Source organism: Stegodyphus dumicola, chromosome 12, assembly GCF_044657685.1.
Source record: "Stegodyphus dumicola isolate Sdum_Otavi_A_Nest chromosome 12, ASM4465768v1".
Taxonomy (NCBI): domain Eukaryota; kingdom Metazoa; phylum Arthropoda; class Arachnida; order Araneae; family Eresidae; genus Stegodyphus; species Stegodyphus dumicola.
Window position 1 is genome coordinate 26,205,266 of NC_140779.1, and position 24,890 is coordinate 26,230,155.

A 24,890-nucleotide genomic window follows, 5' to 3' on the forward strand; every position below is an offset into this window, starting at 1 on the left:
GGGAAAGAAGACACTGGACATCTGAGGATTGGAAACGGGCAGTGTGATCGGGTGAATCCCGCTACACCTTATTTTGCACTGATGGAAAACGTAGAATTTGGGGAGAACCCCATGAAGCCATGAATCCATCTTGCCTGCTCAAGGGTCTGGTGGAAGTATCACGGTATGGGGTTTGTTCTGTTGGCATGGAAATGGTACCTTGGTGTTCTTCGCACCAGGGTACCACGCAGATCAAGTGTAATGTTGCATTTTTGCCCTGAAGGATACTTCATGGACGATAATGCAATTATGCATCGTGTCAGAAGTGTTCAAAATTGGTTCACTGAACATCAGTCTGACTTCCAACACCTTCACTCGCCACCGCATAGCCCAAATCCTAAGACCATAGAAAATGTGTGGGATCTGATGGAAAGGCGCACCCGACAGCACTCTCCCCTTCTATCTAATTTACTACAAGATCTAAAAAGCTTCATAGCCAATGCATGGTATTCTCTGAGCGTAACAGTACTCCAGAAGCATGTAGAATCGATGCCCAAACATATCAAAGCATTTATCCGTGTAAAAGGTGGTCCAATAAAATATTGATCTTGGGTTTCGAATTCATTGGCCAGTGTGTGTATATATATAAACATAAAAAATAAAATCAAGAGATAATCATTAAATCAAAATTAGACTCTGAAAGGTGGGCAGTCCTGTAATTGAAAATACACATATGAAAATTAAAAAAAAAGACATAAACATTTTCAAAACTGGAATAAAACAATTCAGTAAAATTAACAAAACTGATAAAAACATAAAAATATGTTAAAAGTTCCTTAAACTTAAACAAGGAGAAACCGAAGAATTTTCAACAGAGCCACGTTTCTAAATTCTATCTAAATGATTTTTATTAATGGAAACATTTCAAAAGGATTAAAAAAACTCATAATAAATAAAAAGAAATTAATAATAATAAGAGAGAAAGGCAAGTAATATACTGTTGAATAAATTAGTTAAATAATTAGAAGGCAATACTTTAGTTGAAATTAAAGTGTTTTAAAAGTGCAACAAAATAAATTTTTTATTTAATTAATTATGAAGGTATAACCTGCTTCGATGTGACCCCACGATAAAATTATAAATATTTAAAAAAGATAATAAAAGCAATTTTTGAGTAAGAAACAAGAATAAATCAGATACTATCCTCTAAAATAATTAATTAAATTTTCGAACAAGAAACCCGAATAGCTACAAAAATTTACAGAAATTCCTACTGAAAAAGAAATTAGAAGTATTAATTTTCAATTCTAGAACAACACGAAGAAAGAGAAAACAACGAACGCCATTATAAGGTATTTCTCTCATTTTCCTAGCGTGCCTTGGTGGTGGTTCTGCACGCTGAGCCGGTATTCCAGAGGACCGTGGTTCGATTCTAGGCGACGGCGTTTGCTAATTTTTCATCTTGCCTGCCTCCAAAAAATGCCTAATGTCTCTACGCCATAATGGAGTTGATTTAAAAATTGTAAATTTATATTTTACATAATTTTACACAGAATGTATTTGATAAAAGACACATAAATCAAAAACGGTTTTTAATTTTAAAAGAATTATGAAAGTTTCAGATTTTGTGTTACACCAAAAGGGACATTTTTTAACATTTTCCGTGTTACCTTTATTTATTAAATATCATGCTCTTCGCACTTAAACCATAAAATTCAATTCAACAGCAATATCACAAAATGATTTAAAAAGAGCATATCTTTAGAATTTCCGATACACAGTCTGGCGCGCTGGAGATAATTTTTTTTTTGTTAAGTTTGCGATTGCTCGCTTTGAAATCATAGAATTAACTGAAAACTCATAAATGCTTTACAAAATATGAAATAGATAATAAAACAAATTCCAAATTTGCGATTTTTGATTCCCATAATTGTATGGAGACGTACGTTATTCAAAATTTGATGGCTCTAGGTACCGTTGTTTTTTCACAGTGCGAGAAACACACATACATTCATGCAGATTATTCATAATTTATTTTTTTTAATATAATGCAGGGCTCTACTGTTTGATGGCAACAATTTGAAAAATGAAACGCTGTTTATAGTGAAACGCCACAAACGCAATTAATAGCCTTTCTGTGCTAACGCCGTTTGGGCTAATAACACAATTTCATCTAAATTTCAAATTTCATCGCAATTAATATATAGTTTTCTAGAAAAAAAAAATATACTTACTTGATGGTGTTATAACAATCTCTGTTGTCGTCGGGACTGTTCTAGTCTCTTCAATTTCAGTAGCTAAAATATAAGAACACATTTTTGATTTGGTTTTTTTAATATATAAAAGATACAGAGAAAACATATTAGTCAGACGGTGAGGAATAAGTTTCAAATTTAATGTAAAATATGTATTTCCCTTTTCATATAGATATGCATATGTGGGTACACATAATTAAACGAAACAAAAAAGTTGAATTAAAAATTATGAAGGAAAAATATGAAATACTATAGACCTTTTTGGTGCCTTAAATCGAGCAAATGGAAGTGAAATATGCTAGGTTTGGGATTCTCTTTCAACAACATGCAGCACCAATCCAAAATCAGCGAATTGTGTTAAACGATTAATTTCAGACAGTTAATTATCAAACGTAACATACGCCATGCTGTACAATAAGATTTGATATTATTTTGAGAGACTTCTTATTTTAAGGCTTAGTGAAAAAGAGATTTACAGCGAAATAATTAATATTATTGACCACGTAAGAATAGATTCACATAAAAAATTACAATCGTTACACTAGCAGCTGCTGCCAGAATGCGAACCAAAATGAATATTGTTATGATAACTGCCGTGCTGTTATCATAACAATATTCATTTTGGTAGTGTACGTATTGAATCTTATTATTTTTTGTGATAGTTTCACGTGACTGAATATTACCCACCATAATTTAAATATTATCCACCACAATTTAAATATTATCCACCACAATTTAAATATTATCCACCAGTATCGAAATACTATCCGCCGAATTAGCCATAAAACCCATATGGCTAACACCTTGAGCTGCGTTTTTGTCAGTCGTTTGTCGAATGGCAGTGGATGTTTTCCTTAAGTGGCTTATTTATATAAATGTCTATGAAAAATAAATGAATTAAATTCGTACTTACTTGTTATTTCCTCGGCGGTAACATTCACGGTTGTAGGTGTTTTAATGTCAGTATAAACAGTTTCTAAAATTAAAAAAAAATATATAAATAAAAACACTAACTGGACATCAAATTGTACATTTTAAAATTTTCTGGGAAAAGGAAGATTAAATCTATGTAAGATATTAAGACATGTGTAAGATTTAACCTCTTTGAAATCTGAAACTTATACGGCCTGGAATATTTTTTGTGATATTTATAAGAAAGTATATATACGTGCATATTAAAATGTGTCAAAAAATTAAGCCAGTATATTGAAAGTACACAAAGCCAGGTATAAAATACCAGGAGAATTTTAACATTAAAAAAATTAAGAATATAATGTTTTTTCATAGTAGATTTAGGAAATTTGTGCTTTCTTAGCAAACCCGCCGCCCGTAAAAACTGAATAAATAAAGCCTCTCAAAGAAAAATCAAAATAGTCTATTTTCGACATTTGTTTTAATTGTTTTAGCTCCGATTTGGCACTTCCATCCATATGGATTTTGAAGTAATATTTCATCACTTATATTCCAGGTAAAAAAACGCAAAACACCGAGGACATATATCTATATATTACCAACAAGAAATGTTTTTTTGTACTTGCATGTAAACATTATTCACTAAAATGATTTCGATGCTCTCACCAAATAAAAAAATTATTTATTTATAATAACCAGAAAATAATAATATTTAATATACATTATAGTTTTCCTGAGTAAAACCAAATACCTCTAATGCTAAACTGTTTACAAAGGATAAAAATAAAAATGCAGTAACATTCGGTAATAATAATTTAGGTATAAAGATAAAAAAAAAAGAATATTTACCTGTCACGTTGACTCTGTACAAGCTAACAGTAGTTGGTGTAAAAGTCTCGGTATATGTTTTTTCTGTAAAATTTCATAATGAGAATCATAGATACTTCTAAATGAAATACTAGCAAAATGAACAATTATACGCTAAAGAAAAATGTGAAAGGTTTCAGATTTTAAATTATATCCAAAGGGGCGTTTATTCAACATTTTTTCTGTTACCTTTATTTATTAAATATCAAGTTCTTCGCACTTAAAATTCAGTTCAACAGTAATATCTCAAAATAGTTTTAAATTGAGCATATCCTTTAGAATTTCCGATACAGAGTCTCGCGCGTTGGAAATAAAAATGTTTTTCTGTACAAAAATGCCATTGATTGTTTTGAAGTCCTTGAAATTGTTAATCAAAAATTCGTTAAAGTTTTACAAAATATGAAATCGATTATAAAACAAATTCCAAATTTTAAATTTGGACTTTCAGATGCCCGTTTTCGCAGTAGGAATACGTCATTCAAAACTCGATGGCTCTAGGTACCGCTGTTTTATTACAGTGCGAGAAATATATGCATTTATGCAGATTTTTCATTATTTAATTTCTTCAAATACAATGCAGGGCTCTAACATTTGGTGGCAACAGTTTGAAAAGTGAAACGGACATTTATAGTGAACCATCGCAAAACGAAAATAATAGTCTTTCAGGGACAAAACCCCTTTGGACTAATAAAAAATCTGATGTTTTACATACAAACAGCCTGTTAATGCAGGTCAAAAGTATCTAGGATAATACGCAGCATAAAACTAAATTTATTATACTTAATAAAATAGAAAACGTAAAAGTATTAAAAGTGAATACAATGACCTCTTGCTGTTTTGAAGCTTCGTAGAATCAGTAAAATTACTTAAGGTGAGTTATGGAGATATTATATTCTTTTCCGGAGCAGGAAGTACGAAAAAACAACTATCACTGGACTCCGAAATACAAAACTTGTGATCGCTAGCTGGGCTTTATACCAGTCATACCATGACAGGACGCACGAGGAAATACGCTAATTTCTTAAAATTTAATATTCTTGTTACCAAGCAAGCTCTGTCCCCTTTCTTTCTTTGCGATATTATTGGAAAATATTATTATCTACATCTCCCACTCCCATCAGCGCTCTATTTCAGCTATTCCCAACAAATTGCTTTAGAGATGAAATATTATGTTTCCCTCCAAAACGCGGGCCTTAAAAATTTTCCAAATGATTCAGAGGCAGAGTTTGTAGGGATTATTTTCATTTTCTAATAGTTATTTTTAATTTTGAAACCCTTTCCTTTAAATTCTTGTTTTCCATCTACAACTCTCTGCCAGAATGAGATCTCAGTATCGCATTTTATGTAAATGACGTAGAACTGGTATCTAATGCGAAATTCAGTCACTTCCGTAGAAGAGCTCAGACTTTCTCAGTAGAGCGCGTTTTGCCTTCGGGCCACGTCGTTGCTTTAAGCCTATCTTACTACGTACGGCCGTAATCTATCACACCTGTTAATATAATATCACGCCTGTGAGGTTTAATTACGGGTTAGTTTATGCAGTTATGGCTAAAGTTTAGCTAGTTAGAATTAATTTAGTTTCTTATTTTCTATCTAAAGTTTATGCAGCTTCGGCTAAAGTTTAACTAGTTAGAATTAACTTATTTTCTTATTTTCTATCTAAAGTTTATGCAGCTTCGGCTAAAGTTTAACTAGTTAGAATTAAATTAGTTTCTTATTTTCTATCTAAAGTTTATGCAGCTTCGGCTAAAGTTTGGCTAGTTAGAATTAACTTAGTTTCTTATTTTCTATCTAAAGTTTATGCAGCTTCGGCTAAAGTTTAGCTAGTTAGAATTAGTTTCTTATTTTCTATCTAAAGTTTATGCAGCTTCGCTTAAAGTTTAACTAGTTAGAATTAACTTAGTTTCTTATTTTTTTATCTAAAGCCCAAATGGAGGCTTTCCTGTAAGCCTGAGAGTGGCCGACTGTTAGCCTTTCTTTGAGTGAAATAAAAGGGTATTTTAACCTTTCTTTGGACTCAAATTTTTATAGTTGTAAGAATTTAAATCACGTTTCACGTTTTTACTATTCTTAATCTTTTAATACTTCTTACCTTACAGATTAAAACAGATCTTACAGATTACCTTGAAACAGATTTTGCAATATTTTTTTTTAATTGGATGTTTGCTGCTGAAGCATTATTTATTACGGTACTATCCAAAATTTCTTAAAGCTGTTACTACACACGCATTACTTCGTAACTCAACTCACTGACTATTTTAATAAAATATTCACTGACTCACTCAAAACTCACTGACTATTTTAATAAAATATTCACTGACTCACTCAAAACTCACTGACTATTTTACATAAAATTATTTAGTTTAGTACCTAAGATATAAATTGCACTGAAATAAATATAGAATTTTATCAACCCTTTGTAATATCAAGCTTTTAAAAATATTCGCGGTAGCTAATCAAACATTGGTTCCATTGGAAAAGTAAATATTTTTGTGCATGGAATCAGTTCTAATTCTGTTTGTGAACATAAACATTTCTAAATCTCTGTCTTAAGAGGATTGACGGACGCAAAATAAGATTTTCTTAGCTGGTTTTGTTTTATTCTAGACAGCAGTATAAAGAAGCCACATCGTAGGTTATTTTAAGTTTTGCAAGTATTTTATGTCAATGCTAAAGGGATATCAGTAACTTCCAACAGAACAGTTTGAGACATCACTCATTAGTTTAGAGAAAAGGTAATTTGACTATGTAGAGCCATTGTCTCGCGACACCACAGACACTCTATTTTCAACAATTCTGAGCTCTTATGTTTGATTGCCAGTCATGATTCTTCTAGGTTTTCTGGATTTTCGTATATTGTTTACTTTCAGCGCACAGGAACTTGAATATAGCTATCAGTTCCTGATTTTTTTCCAATGGCGGGCACTTGTCTATAATGGCATTGGCCACTCCTAAGGGCAGAAGTGGTGGCCATTTTATTGTGGAGGCACCTAATAGACGATCTCTGTTACTTTATATGAAAGGACAGACAATTTTACATCCATGCCTTCTCAGAGGTTCGAACCAAGGCTTTTAGGTATCGCAGTCAGGCTCCCTTAACCACTATACCGTCTGGACGGCCTGATTCTTTTTAATAATTTCATTCATCTGAGGTACTATTTTTTGGATCTCTTAGACCTATGATGCCCACTTCCTCCAAAAATCAAACAAAAGAAAATGAATGTAGAAACTTTCATTATGACTGGCACTAGCTATTTTCAGGCTTTCGCCACTACTAACGCCAGAAGTGGTGTTCATTTTATTATGGAGTCACCTAATGGATGGCCACTGTTACCTCCTATGAAGGGACATATAGTTTACATCTATGCTTTCTTCGGGGTTCAAACCCGGGGCTTTCGGTATCGCAGTCGGCTTCCCCAGAGCCGGATTTACGTATAAGCTACACAAGCTATAGCTTCCGCCTAAAAAATAAATTATAGTATAAATAGTATTAAAATATATTACAACAGAATTATAAAGGGCCTCATAACTCAAATAGCATATCAAGTCTAAATCTGGCTCTGGGCTTCTCTAAACACTATACTGTCTGGGTGGAAATAACAATATATAAATAAGGTAAAACTATTTTATGTTTTCACGTTTTCTCTCTTTAATAATTAGACTTCTTTCTAGAAATCTGCCAGCAATATTCTTTACACTTGACTCATGCAATAACACGACATTTTGATTTCCTGCATCATTAAATCTGACAACTGTAAAATTCAATCCTATATTCAGTTGGGAGATTCTAATATATTCGCTATTTTTGAATTAAAACTAAATAAAACTAATTTTGTAAAATTAAATTCTGGACTAAATAAAACGCCATGTCAAGAATCGTTAAGCAAACAGTTTATAAAGAGATTACAATATAAAAACTTGATATTACGTTCTATCAAATCGAAAAGTTTACTATTAAAGTTTAAAAATGTTAAAAACAAAATTAAAAAAAATATAAATATCATAAGATTAAAGCATTGCAATCTGATTTTGATATTAAATTTCAGCTTAGTATGTTTTAAGCTACATAATTGCAATTGGCCAAGTGGTTTAAGAATATTCTTGCAGAAATTACAGCTATAGAGCATATTTATCAGTGCTATGTGGAGATCTATATCCCTGTTTAATAAAGCAGAGGCTACTTTATTCAAGATTTATTTCACAGAATCTCCCGTGCAAGGTATTTGCAACAAACATTTCCCTCAAATGGCAATAATTTTGATTTGCGACGACAAGAAATCCGTTTACTGAAAACACAAAGAACTTTTGTTTGAAAGAGAAAACATTTTTTAAAAAGAGAATTTGAAGGTTTACTTAGATTATTAATCCAAACAGACATTCAGAATTAATTCAGTAACATATCCTGAAATTATTACAATAATTAGGGATTTTGGAATGAAGCTAAATTTAATTTATTAATCTTTAATTTTTACTCCTTTTGAACTAATCGAAATGAAAAATCTACAAATGAGGGTATTGATAAAATTTTCTTTATAGTAGTATTTGAAAATTTATTGTTATACTTTCTCAATTAATAGAGAATAAAACTGCTAGTGATCTCTAAATGTTTTAAGAAATATAACGGATCCAATGTAATTTAAAACTATTATGCCATATTTATTCTATAGAAACTAAATTTATAATTCTTTCAAGAATTCTGCTTACCATCCGGTCGACGATTTCGAGGTTTTGTAATAGGTTCAACATAAGTCAGCTTTATGCGTTCCTCTGAAACGAAAAAATAATCCTCATTAAGACTAGAAATAACACAAGAAAGTAAATATTGCTTCCAAGAAGCTCTCTTACTAGATTAAAATTTTTGGATTCATTTCAGGAAAGCTAAATATCTGCATAGAGCAAGGATGCCTTAGTGGCGGACTATACAAGGCAAAGCGACCCACGCTCAGCCGTTTTATCGACTCGTTACTAGTAGCCCGGTATTTTCCTTATGCCTTCATTTGTGATAGTTATTGTTGTTTTAGAGTTATAATAAAGCATTTGTTTTTGATATCCATGTTACATAAAGACGTGAACTAACACATGACAACATTCGTAAAAATTTAGTTTTGTGCATCATGGTTTACAAAGCCCAAAAAACTCGAAACTTGTATGAATATATGCAGGTGATATATTCTTTCATAAATGAGAATCTATAACTATTTCGAGCGGGAGGCATGTTAAAAATGAGGCCCTTAAATCATTGGATTATTCTAACATTTTATTATAACAATATTAATAAGAAATCAAGGTGAATTATAAGTGTTACTATATCATGGATAAGTGTTACAGTGTTGTATAAAATAATAGCATCAGAAATTATTAATTTTGATTTAGCAATTTAATTGGAATATTGTGCAAAATATACATTTATATATGTTTATTATACAATTTTATTATTAATCCTCAGGCAACTTCTATCGGTAAACTTGTTTAGTCAAAAATTTGACGACGTAGTCTCTTTTTCTAATCTTAGATCTGAATCTGATTCAGTAATGAAACATGAAATACATTAAAGATGCAATAAAAAGAAAATTTTATAAATCACTTCTGTGACCAAAACTATCGGGAACGGTAATAAAGCACAAGATTTAAATTTTCTGGTCAATATTTATATTTCTTTCAAAGTAATTTTTCCTGACAGTAATGAATTTATCCTGACCTTGATTTTTTTTTTCTTGAAACATTTTAAAGTCATTAAGACACAATAACACGCCGAACAAATATTAATTCAGAAGACAAACAACAAAAATCAGCGTTATATTTTCAAATTTTCACAGGACTAGTTTCGATGGCTTTACCGAACCACCATCCTCAGCTGCAAATTAGTATTAGTAAATTTTGGAGCTGCAAAATAGTCCTGCGAAAATTTAAAAATATAACGGTGGTTTTTGTTGTTTGACTTCTGAATTAGTATTTTAAAATCATTTCCGTGAAATTCCAGCAACATTCACAGGTGACTGGTGATGGAGAACGGGGACACCTGGTGTCTAACAGCAACATTCACAGCGAACTGGAGAAATCGACTCACAATGGAGATAGTAAGACAGCAATTTTAATAAGCTTAATAAGGAAATAAGAAAAAGCTGTACAGTGCAACCTCAAATGAAAAGAAAGTTTGCAAAATAGTACGTTTTGAATTTTGGCCGGAAGAATAGCAAGAGCATTGTTAATTTAGAAGGGAAACAACAAAAATAAGTGTTATATTTGAAAATTTTCACAGGACTAGCTTCAATTGTTTTACCGACCGAACCATCTGCCTCAGCTTCCAAAATTGCAAATGAACAAGATAAGATATAGTGAAAAGATATGAATGGCTTGACAGGAGTTAAGCTACTGGCGCCATCTATTCATGAAATTAAACTAAGACATAATTTCCTTAAAGGCTGAAGGCAAAGATGGATTGGAATTAGGGTCTTTAACTGGAACAGAAAGATTGTTTTGAATGTGAAACGCCTCTAGAAAAATTTAATTCACCAATGGAATATGTTTTTTAAATAATTTTGGCTGCAGAATAATCACACTGTGTTTCCTTTTTCTAACATATGCCTCATCTTCTTTAACGCGAAATTTTAGAAATTTTAAAGCTTTCTTAATTTGACTAAACCACACTGGCAAGGAATCCTGTAAATACCCCAGGAATTAATATCCAGAATGGGGTCGTTAAGTATGGAACTCGGAATTTTATTGATGCGAGAATAAACGACCCGAACGTTTAACTATGCCGAATCCGGCCGCTGATCTGGCCACATCCACACGCGTGTGCGTTGATCATCAGCATTGAGACTGAACCGGAATTAATCGCTGAAGATCATACTCCTTCAGTCGGTCCCACTCCAGCTTGCCCGAGTTTGGCTATAATTCAATCGACAATGCCTATGATGTTAGTGGTAGGCGTCTTAACGGACGTCGGCATCATATACCAGCTTCGGCCAGTAGCTTCTGAATGGTTTCCCTTGATACCATTGGATGCCTGGAAGCTGGTAAATGGCGTCGAATCGATGCTAGCACAGTTATTGGTGCTGAAGTGGCCGCTATTATGATAGCGCAATCCTCGCGCTCATTTCCTTTCCTGTGATGCCTTGATCCTTCGCGATCCATTGTCGCCAACGCCGAGCAACTATTATATCGCTTCGACCGAGGTGGCGCCCGATACGCCTGTTCGACCAATCTTCTTCTCTGAGGCCTACTATGAACTCGTTCTCAAAGTCCAACAATTATTTGTACTGCCACTGGTTACGTCTCAGAAACATTCTCTAGTCAGAATACCGTCCATCCAAGTCGAGAGATTCGTTAAATCTTATGGCTCAAGCAATCATGCTTTTAAACTCTCCCAGCTGCGCATCTCATATGCGCATATCCTTGCGTCATTGAAGTCGAAATTTAAATCATTTGCATGCCTCTTACCAGCCTACATTCTTGCAGAATTTCGTGATTGTAGTTCAATTTCTTCTGGGTACATATATTTTTTTGTGACTGAGAGTATATTCCCTGTTTTTAAAAAATCTGAAAAAAAAAACCTCTATTTTACTGATGATAACTGTATTCGGAAACGATAGAAGAAAACGAATTGTTTCCGGATGTAGATGAAATTATGAAATAGTGTTTGAAGAGATTTTTTGCATATGCATATTTTAAATGAATCATTCTCGAAATTACAGCAGTAAATCAAAATATGCTCTCGATTCAAGGGCACTCCCCATTATTTAAAATCATATTGGCTATATGACAGCAATAAATGGTGGCCACCTTTTGATATTGGCATTGCGTTAAAAAAGTTCGATGTCAAATAAGCAAGCAATTGAACTGAACTCTGCATTTTCTTCATTTACTAAAAGCCCATAAATATTCGTACACCTCATTTAAAAATAACATCAGGCATCAGAGACTTAAATGCTATTCTTTTATGATAAAATAATAATCTATCATAAAAACTTGATACAAAATCATTTATTATGTTTTAGATATTAATTAATATAATTAAAATCATTTCCATTCACAGACCTTACATTATTAGAGAATCCATTAAGTGTATACTTTTTGTTCCCTGAATTGAAAGTGCTAATAAATTGAAAACTTTTTTCTGTTTCTTTGAGTCAAGAGTTAAGGATTTGTCAAAACAGCTAAGGGTTTTTAAGCTAAAACGTCTCCATTTTAGCTCAGCATTTTGGTTCGGATTACTTCAGTCGCTAACTTCTTTTTATGAATTAGACAAATTCCAAAGTTAATTATTTTATTGTTATACTGGGACTAATAACTGTATGTAATTGAAACTTAAAGTAGCCTTTATGCAAGTCTTCCTTCAGAAAAAATTCTTAACTTTGATCACAGGATAAATAAAAGTGCTTCCCCATTAAGGCACTGTTTAAAGTGGAGTGACGTTCTAAAGGAAGTTAACTCATATTAATGTTAGTCAACTTGAAATACCAAAACCAGTTCTTTCATTGGGAGTTGAACCTGAGTCAATTTAAAAGTACTTCAGCAGTCTAATCAATTTGGTGACTAATGAACCAAAACATCTAATTAGTTAAGAATTTCAATGAGCGTCTAAAAAGGCGAATATTTCAGTCAATTCTATTATTCAATTTGGAAGTTCATTATATCATTAAAAATATTAAAGAAGTAACTCAGAACGACTTCATTTTTCAGTGCTCTTAATTTTACTTTTCATTCAACTATTATATTACTCCATTGCATAAGATATATTTAAAAAATGATCTTATACTGTTAATAATGTAACTTACTTTCTACAGGAATATATATACGTTCTGTGGTAGTCTGAGGCTTCTTCTCGATGTAGGGTGTTTCTGCAAAAGTAAGAAAATATTATTTCAAGAAAAATATCATTACAATGTTAGCAACAACGAAAAACTAACTATTTAATAAATTTTCAAGTGCTTCGGAAGGATTAAAACGTTTCTAGAAAACATGCAAAACTCTTATAAATTAATAACCCGTAAGATCATTCTTTAAACTACAGTTTCAAAGATATTTATGCACAAATAAACCTCATAATTTACAAATAACACACGTACGCACCATAAACGAAGTCAGGCAAAGTTGCAAAGAAGCATAAAACTTGCTTAAATAATAGTCTATTTTGTAATTTATTATCACAAATTAAAAACTAATTATTAAAATTGGAACACCTCGGGAATGGTTCGAAGGCCTTCCATCCCTCTCCCCTGCCACCAAACCGCACAAGAGGACTTGCGGCTCGCCATATATTTAGAGTGCCTCCATGCCTCAAAGACGCTATGCATATATAAAGATCCACGCCTTCTCCGGGATTCGAACCTGGGTCCTTTGGTACCCCAATAAGTTCTCCTAACCACTATACCGTCTGGGCGGCAAGCCATGCGAGGTGAGAGAAACGTACCTGCTTAAATTTAACATTAATGTATGCTATGTTATTGTAATAAATTCGCAGTCACTTTCTGTTTGTTTTTGCCTAAGTTCAGGGGTTGTGAGTATCAATTTAAAACGCCATAAGATGTCCGTTATGTTCCCCCTGAACACTCTGTTAATCCAGCTGAATACCATAATAACAGTATGGTTTAATTCATAAGTCAAACAACAAAAATCAGCGTTAATTTTCAAGATTTTCACAGGACTAGTTTCGATGGTTTTACCGAACCACCATCCTCAGCTGCAAAACTGCAAATGAACAAGATAGGAAATAATGATCAGATAAGATAAGAAAGCCTGGACAAGAATAAGCTAGTGGCGCCATCTGTTGGTGAAACTAGAACTAAAACATAATTTCTTTAAAGTCCAAAGGCAAAGATGGATTGGAATTAGAATTGTTAACAAGAACAAAAAGATTTCTGTTATTCTTGTCCAGGCTTTCTTATCTTATCTAATCATTATTTCCTATCTTGTTCATTTGCGGTTTTACAGCTGAGGATGGTGGTTCGGTAAAACCATCGAAACTAGTCCTGTGAAAATCTTTAAAATTAACGCTGATTTTTGTTGTTTGACTTATGAGTTAGTACTTATTCGGCGTGTTATTGTGTCTTAATAACAGTATGGTTTGTTATTTCCATCCAGTTTATTAACTACACTGCAAATTTTAAATGGCATAGGTTCTCATAAAGTGCTTATAGTTAAGCCAGAATCGCTCCTGAAAAGCAATGATATTTTGTTTTTTAAAATTTCGAATGGCATTTAAAGTTGAATGTAAGAAGTTAGTTAGAATGAGAAAACCTTGAATTTCTAGATACATAATATTTTAATATAACATCACTTCTAGAAATTTAATATGAAAATGAATGCCTGCCACAAAAAAATTTCAGACAATTATGAGACTTCATTAATGTACACAATATACCAATGAGGCCTACCATCTATACTGTATGGGACAAGATATCGCAGAATAGAAGTGTCGATCGCATTTGTCTAATGATGAAACGATTATATTGCCATCGACGAAACGTTTTTGTGACAATTATGCTAAATTAATAAGAATTAAAAATTTAAACATGTTCTATTTTCCTTTTTAGACCAAAGAGGCCTTAGCCCTTCTGTGCTCGCCAGTCTCGAAACAATATTTTGCGTTGAATCACTAAAACTGTTAAATCACATTTCAAACTGTTGCCACCAAATATTATAGCCCTGTATTATATTTAAAGAAATTAAGTAATGAATAATATGCATGAATGTACGCGTGTTTCCCGCATTGTGAAAGAACAACGGTACCTAGAGACATCAGATTTTGAATAAAGTTGTTCTCCACCTAAACATGGGCACCTGGAAACTCGAATTTTGAATTTCGAATTTCGTTTGTTACCTGTTTCACATTTTGTAAAACTTTAACGAGTTTTTGATTAAAAACCTCAACGATTTCAAAGCGAGCAGCAGTAATACTGTAAGAAATAAAAAATTTATCTCCAGCACGCAAGACTGTTATCTGTCAGAAATTCTAAAGACATGTTATTTTTAAGCCTAAGTGTTCTCAAAATACGTTTGTGTGCGTAAATGAAAAGATAAAAAACGCCCATTTTGAGCGTAATATAAAATCTGAAAGCTTTCAATTTATCACGAAATTTTAGCTTTGATTTTTCAGTGTAATTTATGATTTGCGAATGCTTGTTTCAGTTTGATTTTGATAAATGACTTTTAGAAATTTTTAACTGACAGATAGCATTATTTTTGGATTAATTATTTAACCGTAGACGTAATAACCGTAGGTCATTAAATTGTTTGTTAGCTACGTAAAACAACAGTTACATTTATTTAAACTAGCGGTTATTCATTTGTGCATATTTTAAGCTAAACCCACAAGTAATGGTTAATTCAATTTTAGTTCTTCCTTCTAAGTTTCTTTTGCACGTTGCGTAGTCTGTTAGGCTTGGCGAAGCAGGAAACATGAAAATCAGCAACGCACTCATCGGGATTCGAACTTCAGACGTATCGATGCTAGCCGCACTTGCTTCCAACTATACCACGAAGGCAAGGGACAAGGAAGAAGAATATTTCTGACATTATTCCCCATTTAAAGAGCGATTCGACAAATCCGAGTAGTTACGAATTAAGTAGTTACGAATTATCATCTATCACATTTTAGCTTGGGGTGCTTTTACAGTCTGTTAGCAGGAGACAAGAAAAATTATCAGTGGCCTTGTCGAGATTCAAACACTTGGCTTCCCGATGATAACCAAACATTCTACCCAAGGAACCCAAGGAAGGAAAGCTATAGAGCAGACGATAATCGTATGAAAATTATTGTTCTGTTGCTGTCGATAATTTGCTGTGATACTAAATACAGTTTAAGGTAAATCATTATATTTGAATAAAATTGTCTGTAAAATTTCAAGTTAAAGGTGTGACCTCTTATTTACAATGTATTTTAAAAATTTTCAGTATACCGTGTCGTGTATAATAATAGTGATTCTAGTAAATGATAGACAGGCATTTTATGTGGAAAATCAAAGACTGTATGTATCAATGAACATGTAATATCGATGAATTGATATTGTAGAAAATATGATACTAAAGACACTAGAATAGTCTAGATGTATTTTCTCTTTTAGAACAATTTCATTTCTTTTAGCTTATTTTATTGTAAGACTAATATATAATACAAGGTGTGACACACACACACAAAAAAAAAAAAAAAAAAAAAAAAAAAAAAAAAAAAAGAGAGAGAAAGTATGTAGCTTGAAAAAAGAGTGGAGTTGGCAGCAACTGTTTTGGTGATGTCATCCCACACTCCTACTCTATCCATGCGGCCAGTTCCGACTTAACCGATCACACCAGTGAGTTCTGCGTAATTGAGTGAACATGTGCAATGCATTCTGTCTAATGTAAAAACCGAATGTAAAAATGTCTAATGTAAAAACCGAAAAGCGAATCAACATCAAGTTTCTTGTAAAACTTAAGATATCAGCCACCGAAACATATCAAATGTTAACTGAGGCTTATGGAGATAAAACTTTGTCTCGTGCACGTGTGTTTGAATGGCATAAGTGGTTTTCAATAAAAAGGGGCAAAGCACGCATGTCAAAATACAAATTTAAGGCAATATTAGTCTTCTTCGACATTAATGGAATTGTAATGACTGAGTCAGTTCCCAGTGGTCGGACTGTTAATCAACATCACTACTCTGAAGTACTAAACGACTTCCTACAAAAATTAGGGAAAGAAGACCAGAGTTGTGAAGTGATGGATGGCTGTTGCACCAGGACAATGTCCCCGCTCACACTGCCCTATCTGTCAAGAAGTTTCTAACCAGCAAAAACATTACTGTGAGGGGGCATCACCTTATTCACATGATTTGCCTCCATGCGACGTTTTTTTTATTTCCTGAAGTTAAATCTTGCTTAAAGGGAAGCCATTTTACCTCAGTTGAAGAGGTTCAGGTAAAAACGGAAATCTCCTAAAGGACTGTCCAAAAACCTCGTTCAAGAAGTGTTACCAGCAATAGTAGCACCGAATATAGAGGTGTGTGAATGCTGAAGGGGACTACCTTGAAGGTGATAAGGTGATAATGTCATGGACTTATCCACCATTATAGCACTTATCCACCATTGTTTTTGTAGGTGCATTCTCGCATTAAAATGAAATTCATTTTAATGCGAGATTTCAAAAAATGTGCTGGGAATTTCTTTTCAACGATTGTGCTTAAGATACAGTGTAGATAAAATACAAACCAACTTTATTTATAGCACTTATCCACCTGATTTTGTAGGTGCAATGATTTATTGAACCACTCTCGTTTTTGTGTCACACCTCGTATATAGCATATGCAGTACATGTATGTATTGTTTAGATTATGGATAAGTCTTTTGGTCAATTGTAGTTGTAGCATACGTAATACATGTATGTACTGTTTAGATTATCGATAAGTCTTTTGGCCAATAGCAGTTTTATCACAGACAAAAATTTTGCGGATCTGCAACTGCGAATGTTGCTGGCATATGTAATCCCACTTAAATCAACAATGAACAGTTCTACATTATAAATAAAATATTCCAGTTTTTTAATGGAGGACTATCAGTTACTCCTGTTCAAGAACTATACTTAACCTGATGATATTTTTTCGGTTTTTATATACTGTTTAATAATTTTGATTATTTTGATGTATAGGTGATTATGTTATTACTTCAGTTTAGATTTTCCGTTAGTAAATTTACCATGATTAGTGTATCAAAGTATTGTTTTAACTGAACGCTGTCATTTTAAAAATTGCGTTGCTTTTGTATTGTTATTTACCTTAGTATGAGTTTGTGGAGTTCTTTTGTATTGCAATTTTGAGTAAAAAGCCGTTTTTTTCGCTTTTGGAAAAGTTAATTTAAAATTACCTCCTTTTATATTATTTTACCATTTAAAGTAGGTGTCATTTTCTAATAACAAACAATAAAACATTTGTTTTTAGGGTCACTTTTTGTAAAATTTAATTATTTCCTTGAGAGCTTTTCCTCATGAAAGAGAAAATGAAAAAAACATATTTGCTAATTATTGTCAAAAAGTATACAGAATACAGTTATCAGTCCCTAATTTTTCTTACTCTCTTTGATGCCTTCACACTTTTACACCAGAAATGTATATTACTCTTTCGTATAAAAATGAAATTCATTTTAATGCGAGATTTCAAGGAATGTGCTGGGAATTTCTTTTCAACGATTGTGCTTAAGATACAGTGTAGATAAAATACAAACCAACTTTTTTTTATAGCACTTATCCAACATTGTTTTCCGGTTAAAATCCTACAGTATATTTCATTTTAGATATGTATGTTTGGAGAACATTCGCACTTGCAACAGAATTTCCGACAATCAATATACATATCAATAAAATACATTTCGAGCCAGTTATGTATTCCCCCTACTTTAATATATTTCATCTTCCACCCAAACGGTATAGTGGTTAGCGTCGTTGACTGCCGTGCCCAAAAGCCCGAGTTCCAATCCCGGAGAAGACATGGATGTTTGTAAATGTATAGTGTCGGTGCGGAATGGAGGCACTCTAAATATGCATCGACCACGAAATCCCCTCGTGTGGTTTGGTGGAAAGGGAGAGGGGTGCGATACTCACGGACCCGTCCTCCCTGAGTGTTCTCCATCAAAACCGGGGGGGGCGAAACTAAGCTAAATCACACTGTCACCTGTAAGGTGCTCAAGGCTGTTGTAACGACAGGAGTATTTTGCGCTCCTTCCCACGAGGAATTTCGTAGGCTTCGGTGGATGTTACTGTCAGACAAGCGAGCATAAGTAACAACATATACAACAACATATACTTCATCTTACATTAGTGTTTAAGCAATACATATTGCGATATTCGGTCTATAAGACGTGCCGCGGGATTCTTTCCTGTGTACATATATACAAAATACAACCACTCATAGCACTAAAATTTCAGATGTGTGATTTATCGAGATAAAACTATACAAAAAACAAAAACAAAAAAATCTTATGTAGTCATCATATGATTTCCTTGGACAGGCTATTAAAGTATACACATTTTTTGCTGCATTTCATTTAAACTTCCTAAAATTTCCTCGAATTTCGTTAGAAATATATTTCTCATTCAATTAAGGGGTGTTGGAACCCCCAAAATCTTCAAAAAATTGTGATTTCGGATTTTCGCATTTTCAAATTCTCTACACTTTTATCTTTCTAAAAATACCATTCTTTAATCTCTATGAAAGTTAGAACTGTAAAAAATCTAGTTTTAATTTGTCATCTACTGCTTTGATCAAAGAGGAATTTTACATAAAAACGCGTTTTTCTCCAAACGTGATTTTTTTATACTCAATGTACCTTTTCTCGGGAACTACCGCTCACAGGTATCTAAACTTTTTATGGCTTATTTATTAGGTTCCCTAATATTTACTGAAATGAGCTTTTTGTAATAAACTTAAAAAAATAATTTTTTTGTGTGAGGAAAGTGCTAAATTTTACTATGCCTAACAAAATATTCTGTAATTTACTCTAAAATTCAAAATGTTTCAAAAGCTCATTTCAGTATAATCAGATAGGTATACTTTAATTACAGAAAAAAATTAAGCTTGTATCTACAGCAGATTTTGAGAAAAGGTTCTTCGAAAATGGCCAATTTAACATTGTCGGTATAGGGTTTCTGATACCCCTTAATTCAGTTCGCACTTCACGACAAGGCAGAAATAAATAAAAACTCAAAACGTCTTCATTAAAAATTGAAAATTGCAGAAAAACATAAAACACCAAATACAGTTAAAACAGTTAAAAAAATTTTTTGTTACAATTCAAATCGAGTTTTTACGCGAAAACAAGCAATTCGGCGAGCGGGAAAGAAAGCAAATTTTTCGGTGCACAAAACTGAAAGTTTACTTCTGGTCCCGCTCGGGAAAAAGACATTAATAAAGGTGAAGAAACTGAATTCACTGTTGTATCGACGATTGGTTAGGCGTTACTTACCACTTTTAAATTGTTGATAATTCTACAAATATTGCATGCAGATTAGTAAAGGCATATAAACCTTAATCGCAACATAAAAACCGTCTACTTCAATAACTTTTAAAACATACATTGCAAATTCACCAACATATAAGGATAAAAATTACTAAGCTTACCGAGCCAGGTAAAACAGTGAAAACATGTATATATATACACGACTGATGCAGACGATTGCAACTAAAAAGAGAGGTGCACAACTACATGTTATAGAAGTTTCATATACAAAAATTAAGTGTTCTACGGCTAATTATTATTGAAATATGCGGGATAAATGCATACGTACATACATAGAGATGTCAAGAAAAAGGTCTCTTTTAATCCCTTTTACAATGATTTTGGCAAAAACAGTGCTTTATTCTGTACGTACGTACATATGTACGCGAAAAAATCATTCATTCAAATGGTTTCGAGAGTGGTCGAAATCAATATTTTCGTTGAAATATAACACCGGAAATTTTTCTCGATTACAATACTTCCTTTATTTCGTAGACGGAATTTAAAAATTAGTCTAAGAAGGAAACAGTAATTAGCCTAGAATTGTATGCTTTAGAGAACAGGTAGACGACCGCCAAAACTTTTGCTTATGCTTCTTACAATTTTGATGAAAAGTGATAAATTGTTATATATATTAGGAGATTTCTTGTCGGTCTTTTAAATATCATTACGACATCAGTATTTGAACTAACTACCATTATTATACCATATATGAATACTCTTTGTTTTTGACTTAATACAGGACTGCTTCTAATGAGCTAGCTAACCAATAAATTATGAATGCGTTGAGTACTTGAATTCTTTCATTAAATCTACGCAGTAAATATTATCATAGTAAGAAATTTGAATTACCTGTAGGCGGCGTCTTCTCGATGTAATCGGTTGTGACGTCTATGGTTAGAGTAATATTATCAGCTGTAAAAAGGTAAAAATTTGCATTATATTCATATAGTATTACAATACATTCATAAACTAAAAATATAAAATTCATCTGTGCCATTAACTGAAATATTGAAAAACTTAAGTCTATTTTTCTGAGAATGAAAATTCAGTCACCAGAAAGTACTCAGAGAAATTTTTGAAAAAGCTATTTGAGACTGAAATTGCCCAATCGATAACAATTGAAGATATAGGGCGAAATTGAGCATAAAAATAAAATACGTTACCACGATTGTATTTTTCGACACCTATTTTGCTTAGAAGATAACATAAGCAGTGAAAGCCTCCATAAATGATTGCATCGTCATGAACAGCAATGCGGGATACAATAAGCAACGGAATTGAGTCAAACAATCTATGGATGCAATCCTGAGCAGATTTGATAGAGCAGCAGGTATAACCGGAATTGCTCACTTCATTGAGGTTTTTGTGCTAGTCGATATCATTGCAGTCATCGCCCAATGCATTTTTGTAGATTTCTCACTAGGATAAATCTGAAAAAATTGTTGCTTATGATAGTGTCTGGTAGCGTTATTGGAAATACTAGCTGTATATACGAGTTTCATATTTACTAAAAATAGTATAGTCCGATCAGGGGTTGGGAATCAAAACGATTTGTGTAATTTGCAAACCACAATTCAGCCTTTGAAACCCAAGCTGTCAATGTATCAATGTTTAAAAAAAGGATTACCTGATGGAATTAAGGGGACTCGTACACCTTAAAACCCATAAGATGTTCGAATAGGTGACTGTTGCAAGAATTGGGATAACTTATTTATTTTAAAAGCAATTACTACCAACTTTTTACAGCTGACTACATAATATAGCTGCTTTCTGAAATAGTCATCAGAAAGTTTGTATTGCCACAAATATTTTTATAATTTAATCCGCTTTGTGACAACATTTTTCGTCGTGTTTCCAACTTGCGCGCACAGTTTAAAACATTCTGTTTCATAATTTAATTCCATATCTAATATATAGCTTTTATAACATTTGGAAACTACTGTGAACCTAACATTCTAAAAATTTCATGTTAAATTTTTATTTTATTTTCAGTTGAGTTTATAAAATATATTTTATTAACAAAATTTGTAATGTTTTCGTCCATAAAATTTTTCAATATTAAAATATTCACCAGATTGTTGGTTCATTTAGAAAATAGTACCCATATAAAAAATTCCATCAAATTTCAAGTATGTACCATTAACCATTTTTAAAATATCGTGCGCGCAAGGTGGAAACATGGCGAAATATTTTGTCACAAAGAGGATTAAATTACAAAAATATTTGTGGCAACGCAAACTTTCTGGTTACTAGTGTTTCCAAAGCAGCTATATTATGTAGTCAGCTGTAAAAAGTTGGAAGTAATTGCTTTTAAAATAAATAAAATATCCCAATTCTTGCAACAGTCACATTTTCGAAAATCATGAGGGGTTTAAGGTGTACGAGTCCCCTTAAGAATAACACGCTTTATTACAATGGCTACTTGATGGAGGTACTGCGATCACAAAAAACGGTCTGTCATCTCACAACATGCTGTATCAAACACGGACACATAAACCATCCTAGCGTAATCAAGAACCGGCTCAAATTAGACAAGAGCTTTGAATGGTATATGATGTAACCGATGCCTTCACTTGCTTAACTCTTTGATGGGCAGGAAAAGGCAATTAACTTTTTCAGCAAAACTCTTGTTTATGAAATGAAAGTTTTAACAGAACTTTGTTAGTATAACAGAACACAGGCATATTAAAACAGAAAAAAATGCCTTAATATGTACTAAAAGTTTTATAAATTTCAGCAAATTTGTGTTAGAAAACTGGTAGAATTAATAAGTTTATATGCTTTTATCCATCACTAATCAGCAGAGCTGCAAATCTGAACAAATGAGGGAGAGATAAACGAGTCCATGCAGGGAGAAAAATTCAAGTTGTGGTTATATTGTTTACTAAGCATGAGATCAGAACCTTTAGGATTTTCTTCTAGCAATTAACAGCTGTTTTGCAATAGTAGGACTGCGCTTAATTGCAGACAGATTTACAAGCATAATTTAATCTGATTTATCTGTAGTATAGTGCAAATGGAGTTTTCAGCTCTCAGTAAAATGCAATGTCGAATTATCTCTCTGGGTATCTTCTTACTATACCTCAAAATAATAATAATAAAAGAAAGAGTTTGTTAGTGTGTATGTGTATAGTATAGTTACAAACACAAGAAGGTTCATAGGTATGGGAATCAACACTGGTTTTTCAGAGAAGATCCAAACGCACCTTAAAGCTATTTTTTAAAATTAAAACCAGACATCTTTTGCTGTTATTGTTGTTACACTGGAGTCAATCAGAAACCCAAATACATGGCAGGGAATGTAGTACTCAACCAAAGGAGCCTACGGGGCTATAAGTGAAAAATAAGTTCTAATGGGGCTTTTCGTTGAACAGAATATGTCAAACCATGACATATGAGAAAAAACATAAGTTGGAGAATAGGAGGAGATTAACTGGCATGAACTTGACAATGATAACTATAACATTACTTCGAGTATTACATTACATTAAGTACTCAAATATTTGGCTATGAGTTGATGCATTGCTTCATAGTAAATGCTGTGCGGGACTCTCTGCTTAATTCCTGTGCCCATTCCTGACTTCGACAGCTACATTCCATGTCGAGATTCCAGGAATCTCATTGCTGCACTATGCTGGAAAGAATCATGGTTACAGCCATATCAGGATTGTAAGATAATAGCGTCACACATAGCCATATCAGGATGACAAACAATATTGATTTCTACCGCATTATTATAAAGCATTTCAAAGTCTTCATCACTGCCCAGATGTAAAGGGGGAATGCAAATTTTCCAACATTATTTTACTCAAAGTTAAATTACATTTCACCCATGTACTCGCTTAATGATTGAAGAGCCCTTTTTTAATATATTAATCACAGAAAATATTATATGATTTCTTAAATAATTCTCTTACATATATATCACATGATTTCACAGCATTTCTCTGGAAAGTTTCATTCCTTCGACAATCAGATAGGTTTAGAAATAGTATATACTATGCAGGAATGTAGAGTAAGTTTCTTCCTTTCCAGTGATTACCTTTTCTGAAGGGAGGAAGTCTTCTATAGACTCTCCCATAACTTTTATGCTTCTCTTCTCTCAATCGTTTCTGAAGAATTCATCTTAATATTTATATCATGGATTTCTTTTATTGGTGTATCTATGCTTACAGCTCATTTATCTTTGTAAATGTAGTGAGTTTGTGGCTATCGAAAATGAATCATGAATTGCTTGATCATTGCTTGATCCCGAGAATCCTTTCCCAGCAAACCATGTGAGCAGATGACCCAAAAGATTTTTCTTTCTGCCCATACAAAAGACTGGTATTCAGCTAATAATTAAATGATTAACCAAACCATAACTCACAAATAACGACAACTATTTGTACTATTATCAGACCATCACTTAACATTTGCCTCTGGTCTTACATACAATAAATAGAACCTCCGAATGGCAGATGGAATTCCTGCCACTTGTCATGATTTCGATGGAAGTCATATCCTCGTGGCAAGACTGATAAGATTTGAGCAAGCGACATTCTCAGCTTCTACTCTTTGATATTATGCCATTTTTAATCATTGTGACTGAATCAATTGTTTTTGAAGAATTCATCTTAAGAGTTATATCATGGATTTCTTTTATTGGTGTGTCTATGCTTACAGCTCGTTCATCTTTGTAAATGAAGCGAGTTTGTGGCTATCGAAAATTGATAATGAATAATAGAAAGAGCATTGCTTGATCCCGAGAATCCTTTTCCAGCAAACCATGTGAACAGGTGACCCAAAAGATTTTTTTGTATGTGCATACAGCTTAAGAAGTATTACGGCAAATAACAGAGTGGGTGGACCAGGGAGTATTATTTATTTTTATTTATTTAATGTAGAAACATCTCTATCCATAATTGCT